Source organism: Giraffa tippelskirchi, chromosome 9 (assembly GCF_054371585.1).
Source record: "Giraffa tippelskirchi isolate mGirTip1 chromosome 9, T2T-mGirTip1v1.2.pri, whole genome shotgun sequence".
Lineage (NCBI taxonomy): Eukaryota > Metazoa > Chordata > Mammalia > Artiodactyla > Giraffidae > Giraffa > Giraffa tippelskirchi.
In genome coordinates this window covers 19,747,732-19,763,061 of record NC_137283.1, presented here as the reverse complement: position 1 = coordinate 19,763,061, position 15,330 = coordinate 19,747,732, and the positions used below count along the sequence as shown (strand labels likewise).

The 15,330-nt window shown below is 38.1% G+C and overlaps 1 long non-coding RNA gene across 1 annotated transcript; it reads right to left on the bottom strand.

The window, feature by feature from the left end:
• Positions 1-11,128: 11,128 nt before the first annotated feature.
• LOC145520771 (uncharacterized) lies at positions 11,129-14,837 on the bottom strand. Its single transcript, XR_014064806.1, has 2 exons — positions 13,254-14,837; positions 11,129-12,702 (listed from the first exon to the last, which is right to left on the bottom strand). It is a non-coding gene; the product is annotated as an uncharacterized LOC145520771 (long non-coding RNA).
• Between the last annotated feature and the right edge of the window lie 493 nt (positions 14,838-15,330).

The following is a 15,330-nucleotide window of genomic DNA, read 5'->3' as shown; positions in this document are numbered from 1 at the left end:
ATCATGCCCCTGCAACAGCTAGAAAGATATTTTGCTTAATCCATTACTGAAAATAGCTCGATTATTTCACCTATGTGAGTACCCTTTTGGATAGACAAAATCCAGAAGAGATTTAAATATTCCTTTACTCTTATTTCAAGTCTGTCTGTTTTGTCCCTGCCCTGTCTGCCTCTTTGGGGGCACCCACACATCATTCTTGTGTGACTCCTTTCCATCCTTCTTGTATTATCCTTTACCCTCTTAGACCTGGCTTCTTAATTCTGTTGCCATATCTTATACATGAGCTATTACAAAAACTTCCATACTTGCAGTTGTGCCAGTAAAATCAATTTGCTGTTAACCAACACATTCTTCAGAGTGAACCTATAAGACCAACCTATGTCTTTATAAAATTGATAACTTCTCCTAGAATTTTTCTCTGGAGGACAGAAAAGAAAAATCAGTATGATACTGGATAGCACAGTTGTTTTAGAGTGTATTCTAGATACTCAAAACAGCATTTCACTGAACAATGTATCCTAAATTTGTATAAAATCATAAAAGATCCTAAATAGCCATAGCAATCTTAAGAGAAAAGAACAAACCTGGAGGTGTCGTACTTGATTTCTAGCTATATTACAAAGCTATGGTAATAAAAACAGCATGGTATTGACATAAAAACAGACACAAAGATCAACAGGACAGAATAGAAACCCCAAAAATAAACCCACACATATATGGTCAATTAATTACAAACTTATCAAAAATACACAATAGGCAAAGAATGGTCTTTTCAGTAAATGGTGTTGGGAAAATGGGATAGCCACATGCAAAAGGATAAAAATGAAGTCATCAAAACAGTAAGGTACTGGCACAAAAACAGAAATACAGATCAATGGAATAGGAGAGAAAGCCCAGAAATCAACCCATACACCTATGGTCAATTCATCTATGACAAAGGAGACAAGACTAAACAATGTTAGTAAGAGTCTCTTCAACAAATGATCTTGGGAAAACTGGACAGCTACATGTAAAAAAAATAAAATTACATCATTCTTTAACACTATACATAAAAATAAGCTCAAAATGGATTAAAGATTTAAATGTGAGGCCAGACATTATAAAACTCCTAGAGAAAACATAGGCAAGACATCATCTGACATAACTTGCAGCAATAGCTTTTTCGATCCATCTCCCAGAATAACAGAAATAAAAATAAATGAAAGGGACCTATTTAAACTCAAAAACATTTGCAAAGCAAAAGAAACAATAAATAAAATGAAAAGACGACCCGCTGATTGGGAGAAAATATTTGCAAATGATGAGATAGACAAAACATTAGCCTCCAAAGCTACAAATGGCTCATGAGGCTTAACATCATTGAAACAACCCAATCAAAAAATGAGCAGAAGACCTAAATAGATATTTCTCCAAAGAAGACATAAAGATGGCCAAGAAGCACATGAAAAGATGCTCAACATCACTAATTATTAGAGAAAAACAAATCCAAACCACAATGAGATATCACCTCACACCAGTCAAAATGGCTATCATCAAAAAATCCACAAACAATAATTACAAGAGAGGGTGTGGAGAGAAGGGAACTCTCCTTCAGTGTTGATGGGAATGTAAGTTGGTACAACCACGATGAAGAAGAGTATGGAGGTTCCTTAAAAAACTAAAATTAGAGCTACTCTATGACCCTGCAATCCCACTCCTGGGCATATATCTGAAGAAAAACATGATCCAAAAGGATACATGGACCCCAATGTTCACTGCAGGGCTGTTTACAAAAGCCAAGACATGGAAGCAACCTAAATGTCCATTGACAGAGGAATGGATAAAGAAGATGTGGTACAAATATACACTGGAATATTAACCAGTCATTCAGAAGAATGAAATAATGCCATTTGAGGAAACATGGATAGATCTAGAGATTGTCATCCTGAGCGAAGTAAGTCAGATAGAGAAGGAGAAATATCGTATGGCATTCCTTATATGTGCAATCTAAAAAGAAATGATACAAATGAACATACTTACAAAACAGAAAGAGACTGGCAGACTTAGAGAATAAACTAAGGAGTGGCCTAGGGGAAGGGACAGTTAGGGAGTTTGGGATCGACATGTACACACTGCTATATAGAAAATGGGTAACCAACGAGGACATGCTGTTTAACACAGGGAACCCTGCTCAGGGCTATGTGGCAACCTGGATGGGAGAGGAGTTGGGGAGAATGGGTACTGTTTTGCTGGAAGTCCTAACTTTCATTTCAGGTTTGAAGGACTTGTTAACAAAAGTTACCACTTGTTTTACACAAACAATTAACAAAAGAAACCACTTGTTATACACAAATAAACAATTTCAGTATTTAATGAAGAATTATCCAATTTACTTTCAATATATAATCACCAAACAAAAAGATGAACAAAAACAGAAAAGGAAAGTAACAGTACACACGTGACTAAATTGGCCTGATAGACAATCAGATACAAAAGGCACTGGGAAATCTCATGGAACAGGTCTTGGGGTACTGCGTTCACTCCAGGAGTGAGACTTCAAAATTGCAGTTTGAGGGGTCCCATTTATAACCCCAGGCTGCAAACTGCTAGCACCAACAGTTTGCCAGCAAACTGCAGCTCTGATTTTATGTTAATCTTTTCTAACAATGCTGTTTGTTTTGTCTTCCAATCTTGGAACGCTATTAAGCCCTGGGCTTGATTGGCCAGACCTCCTCCAGGGGCTCAACAATTCCAAGATCTGCCCCCTAATTTGTCTATAGGGCTTCTCAGCTTGCACTCACAGCAGGCACTCAGTCAGGGCAGTGTTCAGTCAGGTCAGAAGCAAGGTCACAGGCCTGCTCTGCTTTCTTTGTTCTGAAGCCTGAACAAGATTACTTCCATTTAATTTCTCTGATACTTGTATATGTATAGTTGAGTTCCTCTGCTGTGCACCTGAAACTATCACATTTTTAATTGGCTATGCTCCAATATGAAATAAAAAGCTTAAAAAAAAACTGGATCACTATCATTTATCATATAGAAAAATTAACTTAAAATGGATTAGAGACTTAAAAATAACATTGGACATCATAAAACCCCTAGAAGAAAACATAGGTGGTGAGCTTCTTGGCATCAGTCTCTGTGTAAATTTTTGAATCTCACATCAAAAGTGAAGGAAAAATAAACAAGTGGTACTATGTCACTAAAATGCTTCTGCACAGCAAAGGAAACCATCAGCAAAATGAAAAGACAACCTATTCAATGGGAGAAAACATTTACAAATCATATATCTGATAAGGAGCTAATATCCAAAATAAATAACTCACATAATTCAATAGCATTAAAAAAATCTGATTAAACTTAGGTAGAGATCTGAGTATTTTTCCAGAGAAGACATTCATACAGACAGTGAGTACATGTAAATATGATCAATATCACTACTAATTAGAGAAGTACAAATAAAAACAATGAAATATCACCTCACATGCCAGAATGGCTATCAACAAATTGTCTACAAGTTAACAAATGCTGGAGAAAATGTGAAGAAAAGGGAATCCTTATACACTGATTTTGGGAGTGTACGTTAATTGGTGCACCCACTATGGAAAACAGTATGGAGGTATCTCAAAAAAACTAAAAGTACAACTACCCTTTGCTGTTCACTCACTCAGTCATGCCCGACTCTTTGTGATGCCATGGACTGCAGCACACCAGGCTTCCCTGTCCTTCACCAACTCCTGGAGCTTGCTTGAACTCATTTTCATTGAGTCAGTGATACCATCCAACCATCTCATCCTCTGTCAACCCCTTCTCTTTCTGCCTTCAATCTTTCCCAGCATCAAGGTCTTTACTAATGAGCTGATCCCTTACATCAGGTGGCCAAAATATTGGTGATTCAGCATCAGTTCTTCCAATGAATATTCAGGGTTGATTTCCTTTAGGACTGACAGGTTTGATCTCCTTGCAGTCCAAGGGACACTCAAGAGTCTTCTCCAGCACCACAGTTTGCAGGCATCAATTCTTCAGCGCCCAGCCATTTTTACTGTCCAGCTCTCACATCTGTACATGACTACTGGAGAGACCATGGCTTTGACAATACAGACCTTTGTAGGCAAAGTAATGTCTCTGCTTTTTAATATGCTGTCTAGGTTTGTCATTGCTTTTCTTCAAGGGAGCAAGCATCATTTAATTTCACGGCTGCAGTCATCATCCACAGTGATTTTGGAGCCCAAGAAAATAAATTTTCTCATTGTTTCCATTGTTTCTCCATCTATTTGCCATGAAGTGATGGAACCAGATGCCATATTCTTCGTTTTTTGAGTGCCAAGTTTTAAATCAGCCTTTTCACTCTCTTCTTTCACCTTCATCAAGATGCTCTTCAGTTCCTCTTTGCTTTCTGCCATAAGAGTGGTGTTATCTACATATCTGAGTTTATTGATATTTCTCCTGGCAGTCTTGGGCTTTAACTGGCTCAGATGGTAAAGAGTCCACCTGCAATGCAGGAGACATGGGTTCAATTGCTGGGTTGGGAAAATTCCCTGGAGGAGGACATGGCAATCCAATCCAGTATTCTTGCCTGGAGAATTCCCATGGACAGAGGAGCCTGGCGGGCTACAGTCCATGGGGTTGCAAACAGTCATAAAAGACTAAGCGACTAAGCATAGCACAGCACTCCGCATAAGAGTTAAATAAGTAGGGTGACAATATACAGCCTTGAAGTACTCCTTTTCCCCTTTGGAACCAGTCCATTTTTCCATGTCCTGTTCTAACTGTTGCTTCCTGACCTGCATACAGGTTTTCAACAAGGCAGGTAAGGTGGTCTGGTATTCCCATCTCTTTAAGAATTTTCCATAGTCTGTTGTGAACTACAAATCAAAGGCTTTAGTGTAGTCAGTGAAGCAGAAGTAGATGTTTTTCTGCAATTCTCTTGCTTTTTCTGTGATCCAAAAGATGCTGGAAGTTTGATCTCTGGTTCCTCTGACTTTTCTAAATCCAGCTTGGACATCTGGAAGTTCACTGTTCATATACTGTTGTAGCCTGGCTTGAAGGATTTTGAGCATTACTCTCTTAGCATGTGAAATGAGTGCAGCTGTGTAGTAGTCTGAACATTCTTTGGCATTGGCCTTCTTTGGGATTGGAATGAAAACTGACCTTTTCCAGTCCTGTGGCCACTGCTGAGTTTTCCAAATTTGCTGGCATATTGAGTGCAGCACATTCACAGCATCGTCTTTAAGATTTGAAATAGCTCAACTGGAATTCCATCACTTCCACCAGCTTTGTTCATAGTGATACTTCCTAAGGCCCACTTGATTTCACAGGCCAGGATGTGTGGCTCTAGATGAATGATCACAGCATCGTGGTTATTCAGATCATTAAGATCATTTTGGTATAGTTCTCCTGTGTATTCTTGCCACCTCTTCTTAATATCTTCTGCTTCTGTTAGGTTCATACCGTTTCTGTCCTTTATTGTGCCCATCTTTGCATGATATGTTCCCTTGGTATCTCTCATTTTCTTGAAGAGATCTCGTCTCCTTTCCATTCTATATCTTCCTCTATTTCTTTGCATTGTTCAGCATTGTTCATTATTTATAAAGGCTTTTTTATCTCTCCTTGCTATTCTCTGGAACTCTGCATTCTGATGTACCCATCTTTCCTTTCCTCCTTTGCCTTTCGCTTCTCTTCTTTTCAGCTATTTGTAAGGCCTCCTCACAAAACCATTTTGGGTTTTTGCATTTCTTTTTCTTGGGGATGGTTTTGATCACCATCCCCTTTACAACGTCATGAACCTCTGTCCGTAATTCTTCAGGCACTCTGTCTGTCAGATCTAATCCCTTGAATCTATTTGTCACTTCCACTGTATAATTGTAAGGGATTTGATTTAGGTCATGCCTGAACGGTCCAGTGGTTTTCCCTACTTTCTTCAATTGATGTCTGAATGTGGCAATAAGGAGTTCATGATCTGAGCCACAATCAGCTCCTGGTCTTGTTTTTGCTGACTGTATAGAACTTCCCCATCTTTGACTACAAAGAATATAATCAATCTGATTTTGGTATTCACCATCTGGTGATGTCCATTTTTAGAATTGTCTCTTGTGTTGTTGGAAGAGGGTGTTTGCTATGACCAGTGGGTTTTCTTGGCAAAACTCTGTCAGCCTTTGTTCTGCTTCATTTTGTACTCCAAGGCCAAACTTGCCTGTTACCCCAGGTATCTCTTGACTTCCTACTTTCGCATTCCAGTCCCCTATGATATAAAGGACATCCCCATGATCCAACAACTCTTGTCCTGACTACCTGTCCAGAGAAAAACAGAAACACTAATCCAACAACATATATGCGTCCCCTCTCTCCGCTGATCATAGCTTTGTTAGTTATAATAGCTAAGACACGGAAGGAAACCAAGTGTCCATCAACAGACGAGTGGATAAAGAAGATGTAGTACATACATACAATGGAATATACTCATCCATAAAAAAGAATAAAACTCTATCATGTGTAGCAACATGGATGGACCTAGAGAATATTATGCTTAGTGAAATAATTTAGAAATAGAAAGACAAGTATCATACGATACAAATGAATTTATTTACCAAACAGAAGCAGATTCCCAGACCTAGAAAATAAACTTACTGTTACCCAAGAGGAAGTATGGGGAGAGGGGTAAACTTGGAGGTTGGGATTAACACATATACACTATAGATAAAACAGACAGTCAATTAGTACCTACTATATAGCACAGAGAACTCTATTCAATACTCTGTAATAACCTACATGGGAAAAGAATCTAAAAATAATAGTTACATATATATATATATGTACAACTATATCACTCTGCTGTACACCTGATGCTAATATAACATTGTAAATCAACTGTATTCCAATATAAAATAAAAATTTAAAATATAAACAAATCAAATCAGAAGCAGAAACAGACTCACAGATATAGAGAACAAACAAATCGTTACAGAGGTGAAAGGGAAGGTAGGAGAGACAAGGTGAGGTTAAGAGATTAAGAGATATAAAATATCATGTACAAAATAGAGAAGCAACAAGAATCCATAGCACAGGGAATTATAGCCATATCTTTTAAAAACATTCAATGGACTATAAAAATACTGAATCACTATGTGGTACATCTGAAATTAATATAAATCAACTATACTTTATGTTAAAAAAACAATTAAAATTATTATAAGTCAACTATACTTCATATTAAAAAACACAATGAAATATCACCTCACACCTATTAGAAAGACTATCAAAAAGAAAAAAATTAAGTGTTTCTCAGGATGTGGCGAAAAGGAAATCTTGTGCAGAAATATTGGTGAGAGTGGAAATTGATAGAGCCACTACAGAAAACTGTATGGAGGTTATTTAAAAAGTTAAAAACTACCATATGATCCAGCAGTTCCCCTTTCAGATATTTATCTGAATAGAGCCAAGACTCTAACTTGAGAAGATACATATTTACTGCATTACTTACAAGAGCCAAGACACAGAAGGAACCTAAGTGTTCACTGATGGATGAACAGAGAAAATGTGGTATATACGTACAACAGAAAATCATTCAGCTATAGAAGGTAATAAAACATTGCATTTCTGTCAACATAGAAGGACTTCATGAGTATTTTACTAAGTGAAAATAAGTCAGAGAAAGACAAACACCATATTATTTCATTTATATGTGGCCTCTAAAAAAACCCCACTAAACTCATAGAAACAAGGAAGATTGGTGGCTGACAGAAGCTGTGTGCACTGTGATCAAAAAGGTGAAGAGGGTCAAAATATACAAACTTCTTGTTGTAAAAGTACATTGAGAGATGTAATATAGAGCCTGGTGACTATGGTTAGAAATACTCTATTATACATTTGAAAGTTGCTAAGAGAGTAAATATTAAAACTTCTCAAAATTAATATTTCACTTAAAACTGGACCTTGGCTTCTGCCATCCCTCACCTTTTCATCAAACCACAATGAATGTTGCTTAGAAGACCATGGTGGTGGTGGTGGTGGTTTAGTCGCTAGGTCCTGTCTGACTCTTGTAACCCCATGAACTGTAGCCTGCCAGGCTCTTCTGTCCATGGGATTCTTCAGGCAAGAATACTGGAGTGGGTTGCCATTTCCTTCTTCAGAGGATCTTCCCGCCCCAGGGATTGAACCTGGGTTGACTGCATTGCAGGCAGATTCTTTACTGACTTAGCCATGAGGGAAGCTCTTAGAAGAGCATACATAAGTTGAATTTCTTAGCAATTTGTAAGGATGGGTATTTCTCCGTATAATTCTGTGGACTAATTTTCTAAAAACAAGTTTTGTAAGAAAATTTAGGGTTGAAGAATAAAAAACATATTGGCTTTTAGGTATAATGCTTCCCTGGTGGCTCAGTAAAGTATCTGCCTGAAATGCAGGAGACCTGTGTTCGATCCTCGGGTTGGGAAGATCTCCTGGAGAAGGGAAAGGCTATCCACTCCAGTATTCTGGCCTGGAGAATTCCACGGACAGAGGAACCTGGTGGGCTACAGTCTCTGGGGTCATCAAGAGTCAGACGTGACTGAGCAACTAACACATACACATATTTGGAAACAAACCTATGACTGAAATCTTATATGCATATATTTTTACATTAGCCAAATAAAAAAGATACAACATAAATAAAAAGAAAACAGTATCATGCAGAATTAGCAATAATGGTTACTTATGATTTATGTGATGTTAAAAAATATACCACTGAGGATGTTCCTCCTCTAAAAGTTCAGGATCTCTGCATAACAAACATAAGAAGGAGGCTCCTCATATTGGGGGATATAACCCAGGGACTGTCTTGTATTATCCAGTGGCTTTCTAATTTTATTATACTAAACACACTAGCCAACATCACGAAGGGTATCAACAGCATCTGCTAACTAAAGGATGCTGAGATGAAAAGATTTGGGGAGTCTTTGGAATATTAATTCACAATTTGGGCTGAAGCCTTCCATTTGCACATAATGCATAGATGCCCTCCCCAGAATGTTCAGTAACATCTGTCTGTACCCCTCTTAAGACTTAAGTTCTACTTTCTAGTACAGCTATTAGTTTACTTTACCACATTCATTAGATAGTAAACTCCTTGGGGACAGAATGGGGAGTGAGCTGTGATATGGCCCTCAAACCTGAAGTTACAGTACCCTGGGTGTTAATGAGCAATTCCTTGATGCAGGAGCAAATGGTCATGTGTTCATTGAGTGGAAACCACTCTGCATACAGGCATGCCCTTACCGTAAATATCTTTTCATCTAATGCGTATAACCCACTCTGAGCTTCAGTATCTTTCAAAATACATAGAGACCCTGAAAAGTAAGGGCAAATGCTGTCACATCTACATCTATTTTAGTTAAATGACAACTATATGTGAATTACAAAAGTAAGTTTTTTCCTCTAAGTAGATAGGGAATTCCTGGGGCTCAGTAGTAAAAAAAAAAAAAAAAAAAAAAAATTGCCTGCAATGCAGGAGACATGAGTTCAGTCCCTGGGTGGGGAATATCCCCTGGAGAAGGAAATGGCAACCCACTTGGGTATTCTTGCCTGGAGAATCTCAGGGACGGAGGAGCCTGGTGGGCTACAGTCCATGGGGTCACAAAGAGTCGGTCATGACTTAGCGACTAAACCACCACCACCTGGGTTGATACATCTCTTTGCAACGGTGTACACATTGATGATCCAAGTATAGTTTGGTTTTCAGCCCCCATCTAACCGCTTAGTTAAGTGAACAGACACAGGGAACAGCCTATTCCACCATACATGTTCCCCTATTCACTGCTTACTAATTCATAAAGTAAAAGTTAACATCAAGAATCCAGACCCATGATAGCTGTACCTCAGGTATTAAGATAGGTTTTAACTGGTGATACCCAAGACACATACTCAAGCTCTTCAAATCCAACTAGAATTTGAGGGATATTTTAAGGAAGCTGCCAAGTCTAAAGAATGCTGCATAGAATTCTTTTCAAACCACATTAGAAATATGTTCCTCAGAGTCTTGTGGCATAATTTTATAGTTACCACATGTTTCTTACCACTCTCTAGCACCAAAATAGCTGAAGAAAGTAAATACCTTTTGGGGGGCACTTGCTAGGCCTCCAAAGTGCAAAGACAGCCTAGACCTTGCCACAGGCATGAACTGTTGTTAGAGAAACTCTTGCTTAACCCTTCACAGTTATATCCCCAGCTGCAATACACTGAAGATTCTAGACATACCAGGGAAGAAGCATGTATACTAACATAAGCTTATATACTAATCATACTGTAATAACTAACATGTGCTAAGCACTTCCCATGGATGATCTTCATTCTTCACAACAGCCTTGTGAGGACTATGGTATTAATTTCATGTGATGAAGAATGGAGGCTCAGAGAAATTAAATAACTTTTTCAATCTCCCTTATCTAGAAACTATAGAACCATAATTTTCTGATGAGAAAAGCTAATTTCCATCACTTCATTATATTTCCAACTACTTTACAGGTTAATATAATTCTATAAATTTAGAAGTCAGGAGCTTAAGTTCGTCTAGATAAGAATCTTACTATAACAGGTTGAGTAAGTGACTTCTTATGGTCTCACTGAGAATCTCACAGGATGGAGCAAACCAGCTCCCAAAAGGCAGACTCCAAGATGGGATGCTTTAATTACAGAGGTGTTACACTGAGTTGAGACTGAAACCTTGACAACATTCTACCTAGAGTTCCATGTGTTGCTGTTTGTATATATGCAGAAGAAATTCAACCTTTCTCTCCTGTGTAAACACATACTGCCAGTGTGAAAGACAAGTCTCAAGCTTTTATAACCTTCCTCCTATCCCACCCCCACTAAAGTGTTCTCTTCTTAGATTTAAGCATTTCCAGATTATGCTGGTGTCCTCCAGGCGCCATCGCCACATTTGAGCACCTCTATCAATCTGTGGGGATCTTTATCTGGGTGTGTCATAAGTTAACAAAAATATTTTCCACTATGATTCTTCAGTATTACTGAATACACATAATACCAGTATAAAACAGGGACAATAAGACTGTTTGGTGAATTAAGGTTTCTCTTTGTCATTCAGGGCTATTTGGCTACTTATGTTTCCTAATCTGGGCAAATGCTAATGCCAGCAGAGTTAATTTTAGTGTACTTATTTCTTTTTCTTTTGGGTAGGGTAAAGGCAGGGTTATTATCTTCTCACCCTCTTCAGTCAATCTCTGCTCTTTGGGTTAAATGTAAAACAAAGTCCTATTCAAAAGGAGGCAGAATTTAAGAACAATGCTTTCTGGAGTGAAACAGAGATAAATAACTTACTTCTTACTTTGATACTTATGACATCTACAGCCTTGGAAAATTATGTAGCCTTCCTGAGCTTCAGTATCTTCATCTATAAAATGAGGATTCTGATCTTTTCCTTTTGGTGGTGTTGCACAGGTTGTTAGAAATTAAAGTGTTCATCTAAGCCCTCAAATTAAGAGGGCTGTTATCTTAATTAAAATAACTGAAACATTTCAACAATTACTTCTCAATAACTAAGTGAATATGCTGTCAAGCACAGTTTATTGGGAAATTAACACAATCCCAGAGCACTCAAAAAACCTGCAATGCTGCTGACAGTAATATATTCCTTCAATCCTCAAGGCTTTAATAAAGAGATACAAATAAGTTTCCTGATGCATCTACATGATAATAATTATATTTACATATAACCTATTTTCACAGTTTAATATTTTTCAAGCTATTCTTTCTTGATTACTCTGGACAATGATGACATATTATTAGTTATTGAGAATATATAAAGAAAGCTGAGCGCCAAAGAATTGATGCTTTTGAACTGCGGTGTTGAAGAAGACTCTTGAGAGTCCCTTGGACTGCAAGGAGATTCAAACAGTCAATCTTAAAGGAAAGCAGTCCTGAATATTCATTGGAAGGACTGATGCTAAAGTTGAAACTCCAATACTTTGGCCACCTGATGCGAAGAACTGACTCATTTGAAAAGACCCTGATGCTGGGAAAGATTGAAGGCAGGAGGAGAAGGGTACAACAGAGGATGCGAAGGTTGGATGGCATCACTGACTCGATGGACATGAATTTGAGTAGGTTCCGGGAGTTAGTGATGGACAGAGAAGCCTGGCAAGCTGCAGTCCATGGGGTCTCAAAGAGTTGGACACGACTGAGTGACTGAACTGAAATGAGAATATATTGGGATCCCATTGCCATGCTCCAAAATCAGGTCACTGTCATCTTTCTCCAGGGTTACATCAGTGACTGCAAATTATATCACACCCATTGAGACTTAGCTGCCCACATTTGAAATAAAAAAAGATATGTGGCTTATCCTGAATGCTTATGGAAACTAATTCAAATGTTTATGTAGTTATGTGGCTCATAATAAGGCAAAGCTTAATTTCATTTCCCTATTAGTTAAGAAGAACCTGATAACAGGATATGTCTTCCTCCTCTGTATGCTCATGCTACCTATTATAAGCACTGACACAAAAGAATAACCTAATATATATTCTATAAGTGATCTCCTTACCCTTCAACTTTCAGAAGTGCTTTTCCAAGCGAGCTATAAGCAGAAAGACAATCTTGCTTCATATTCAGTTATTGTGTTTAGTCATTAAGTAGTGTTTGACTCTTTTGCAACCCCATGGACCGTAGCCCACCAAGATCCTCTGTTCATGGGATTTCCCAGGCAAGAATACTGGAGTGGGTTGCCATTTCCTTCTCCAGGGGATCTTCATGACCCAGGGATCAAACTTGTGTCTCCTGCATTGGCAGGCACATTCTTAACCACTGAAGCACCAGGAAAGCCCCTCTCATTCAGTACCATAAGCTAAATATACCCATTATTTGAGTTGCGTCTCCCAGGAATTGCCTGAGGTTAGGTGGCACAGTTGGTCAAGAATCTACCTGCCAATGCAGGAGACACAAGAGATGTGGGTTCAATCCCCGGGTCAGGAAGTTCCCCTGGAGAAGGAAACAGCAACCCACTCCAGTATCCTTGCCTGGGAAATTCCAAGGACAGAGGAGTTTGGCAGGCTACAGTCTATGGGGTCACAAAGAGTAAGACATGACTGAGTGACTCAGCATGCACGCAATAGCAGGGAACGATTGGAACTTGTGTTCTGAATATGCATCTCAATGTTTGTGGGGAGAACTCTGGGAGAACTGCTTGACAAGCAGTTGAAAGTTTTATTTCAATTACAATTACAACTGCTATCACTGAGTGTCAAACATGTGAGATATGCCTCTGGAGGTAGCAGACCCCTCACCTCCTCAAACATCAACAGCAGTGACAAGACAGATCAGAAAGAGGCAGTTGCTCTCAGTCTTTTAAAATACATAGGACAGTCACATTCATACCAAATGATTAAAAAAAAAAAGATTAATGTTATTCAATTCAGCACCTGGAAATTAATCATTTCAGCATTATTTTTGGGTTAACAAGACACTTTAGTGGAATCATTTGACAAAGACTATTCACATTAAATTGAGAGGAGAGGCACAGATGTCAAAAGCTAATTAGCAGTGAATGAATTCTACAAAGGATTATGAGCTAAGTCTTAGAAACAGACTCTCTGCTTTTTGGAAATCTCTTTACATAACTTTATCTGGTCGTGGCCTTTCTTCTCTCAGTGAGCTATCAAAACCCAGCCAGAATATGTCATCTACCTTGATATTCCTATTTTATAAAAAGGTACATTAGGAATCCAATTAAAAAATCATTATCACAGATACCGTTTTTGAACAATTACAGTGTTATAGGAATTGTGCTTAGAACATTTTATTACATTTTAATACCATTATTATCCCCATTTTTAGCTAAAGAAAATACGATGAAGAGAAGTAAAATAATTTTCTCCAGATCGGATTATTTAGGCAACAACTGGTTGCTTTCTTATAGATGAAAATTTTCACCTCTAATGTTATTTCAGCATTAGGACTGTGTATACTCAGTAGCTTCCGAGTCTTTGCTACCCCATGGACTGCAGCCCACCGGGCTCCTCTGTATCCTTCTATTAAGACATATTCTACTTTCAGAGGACATCAAAATCAAGTTTCTCAAATAAAATACACAGTGAACCAGTAGGCAATATAATTTAATTTTGAGGAAAGAACCACATATTTATGAAATACTGTATTTCTCAGTTCTAGAATTTCCATTTTTTTTTTTTTAAATCATCATTCTCTGCTGTGGTTTTCTGACTTTTGATTCATTATGAGCATATTTTTCTTTGTCTCGCTGAGCAGTTACAATCGTTACATTAGTTACTGTCTTCTAACTTTAACGTTTCGATAATTTGGATAATTTGGCTTTTTTTTCTGATTTTCTTAAACTGAGTATCTGTTTTCTTAAATTGAGTATTTGTTGTATATTTCTGTTTTTTTGTATGTTGAGTAATTTTGAATTATATCATGGATATTATGGGTGTTATGTGTTGGAGCTTCTGGATTCTGCTATGCTATTTGGATTCAGAAGAATGGTAACTTTGTGTTTTAGCAAGTACTTAACTTAGTTGGGCTCAAAGTACAAAATCTGTCTCTTGGACAAGTGAAAACTAATCTTAGTTCTTTTATCCTAATATTGGTTGCTTGGTGTCTGTTCCATACAGGTATCCTTTGGGGAGGGAGCAGAGTTTTGGATAGAGAATTAGCAGATTCTGCTGTCTCTCTCCTTCTCATACTTTGCCCCCATTGCTGTTCCAAAACTTTCCAGAGTTTGTGAATGTCCCAAACTCTGTCCTTCAGTTTTTTAGGCAAGAAATATCATGGGTTTTCAATCACAGTTCTAGGTCATCCTCCATGACCCTGAATGTAAACTGCCCTTAGTTTAAAGAGAGCAAGAACACGTATTGAGTGCTATCCCCAAGTTTTAACTCCTTTCTAGAATCTTTTTCTTTTGTTCACTCTTAGTGCCTTTAGGAAGTCATTTTTTGTATTGTGTCCAGAGTTTACAGTTGTTGTATATGGGAGGGTAGGCACTTGTTTGGCCATACTAGGATTTCCCTTTGAGAATATAAACAAGTTAGAAACTTTTTCCTAATAAATATAAATGTGTCCCATGCAAATGAGTACACATACTCACACATATACAACTTAGCAGGCAGTTCTTGGAAGTTAACTGCATTTCTGGAAAATGAACATATGGTAGATCTCAGGTCAAAATTCTCTGATAGGAGGCAGAGTCAAGATGGCAGAGTAGGAGGACATGCAGTTCATGTCTCCTCACAGCTTTCAAGGTCTTGGTTCCCAGGCAGGCGGCGGGGTCTGAGCCCCTGTGGTGTGAGCATCAAGTCCATACCACTGGACTAAAAGAGAACTTCAGACCCTGGGAACATTAATCAGGAC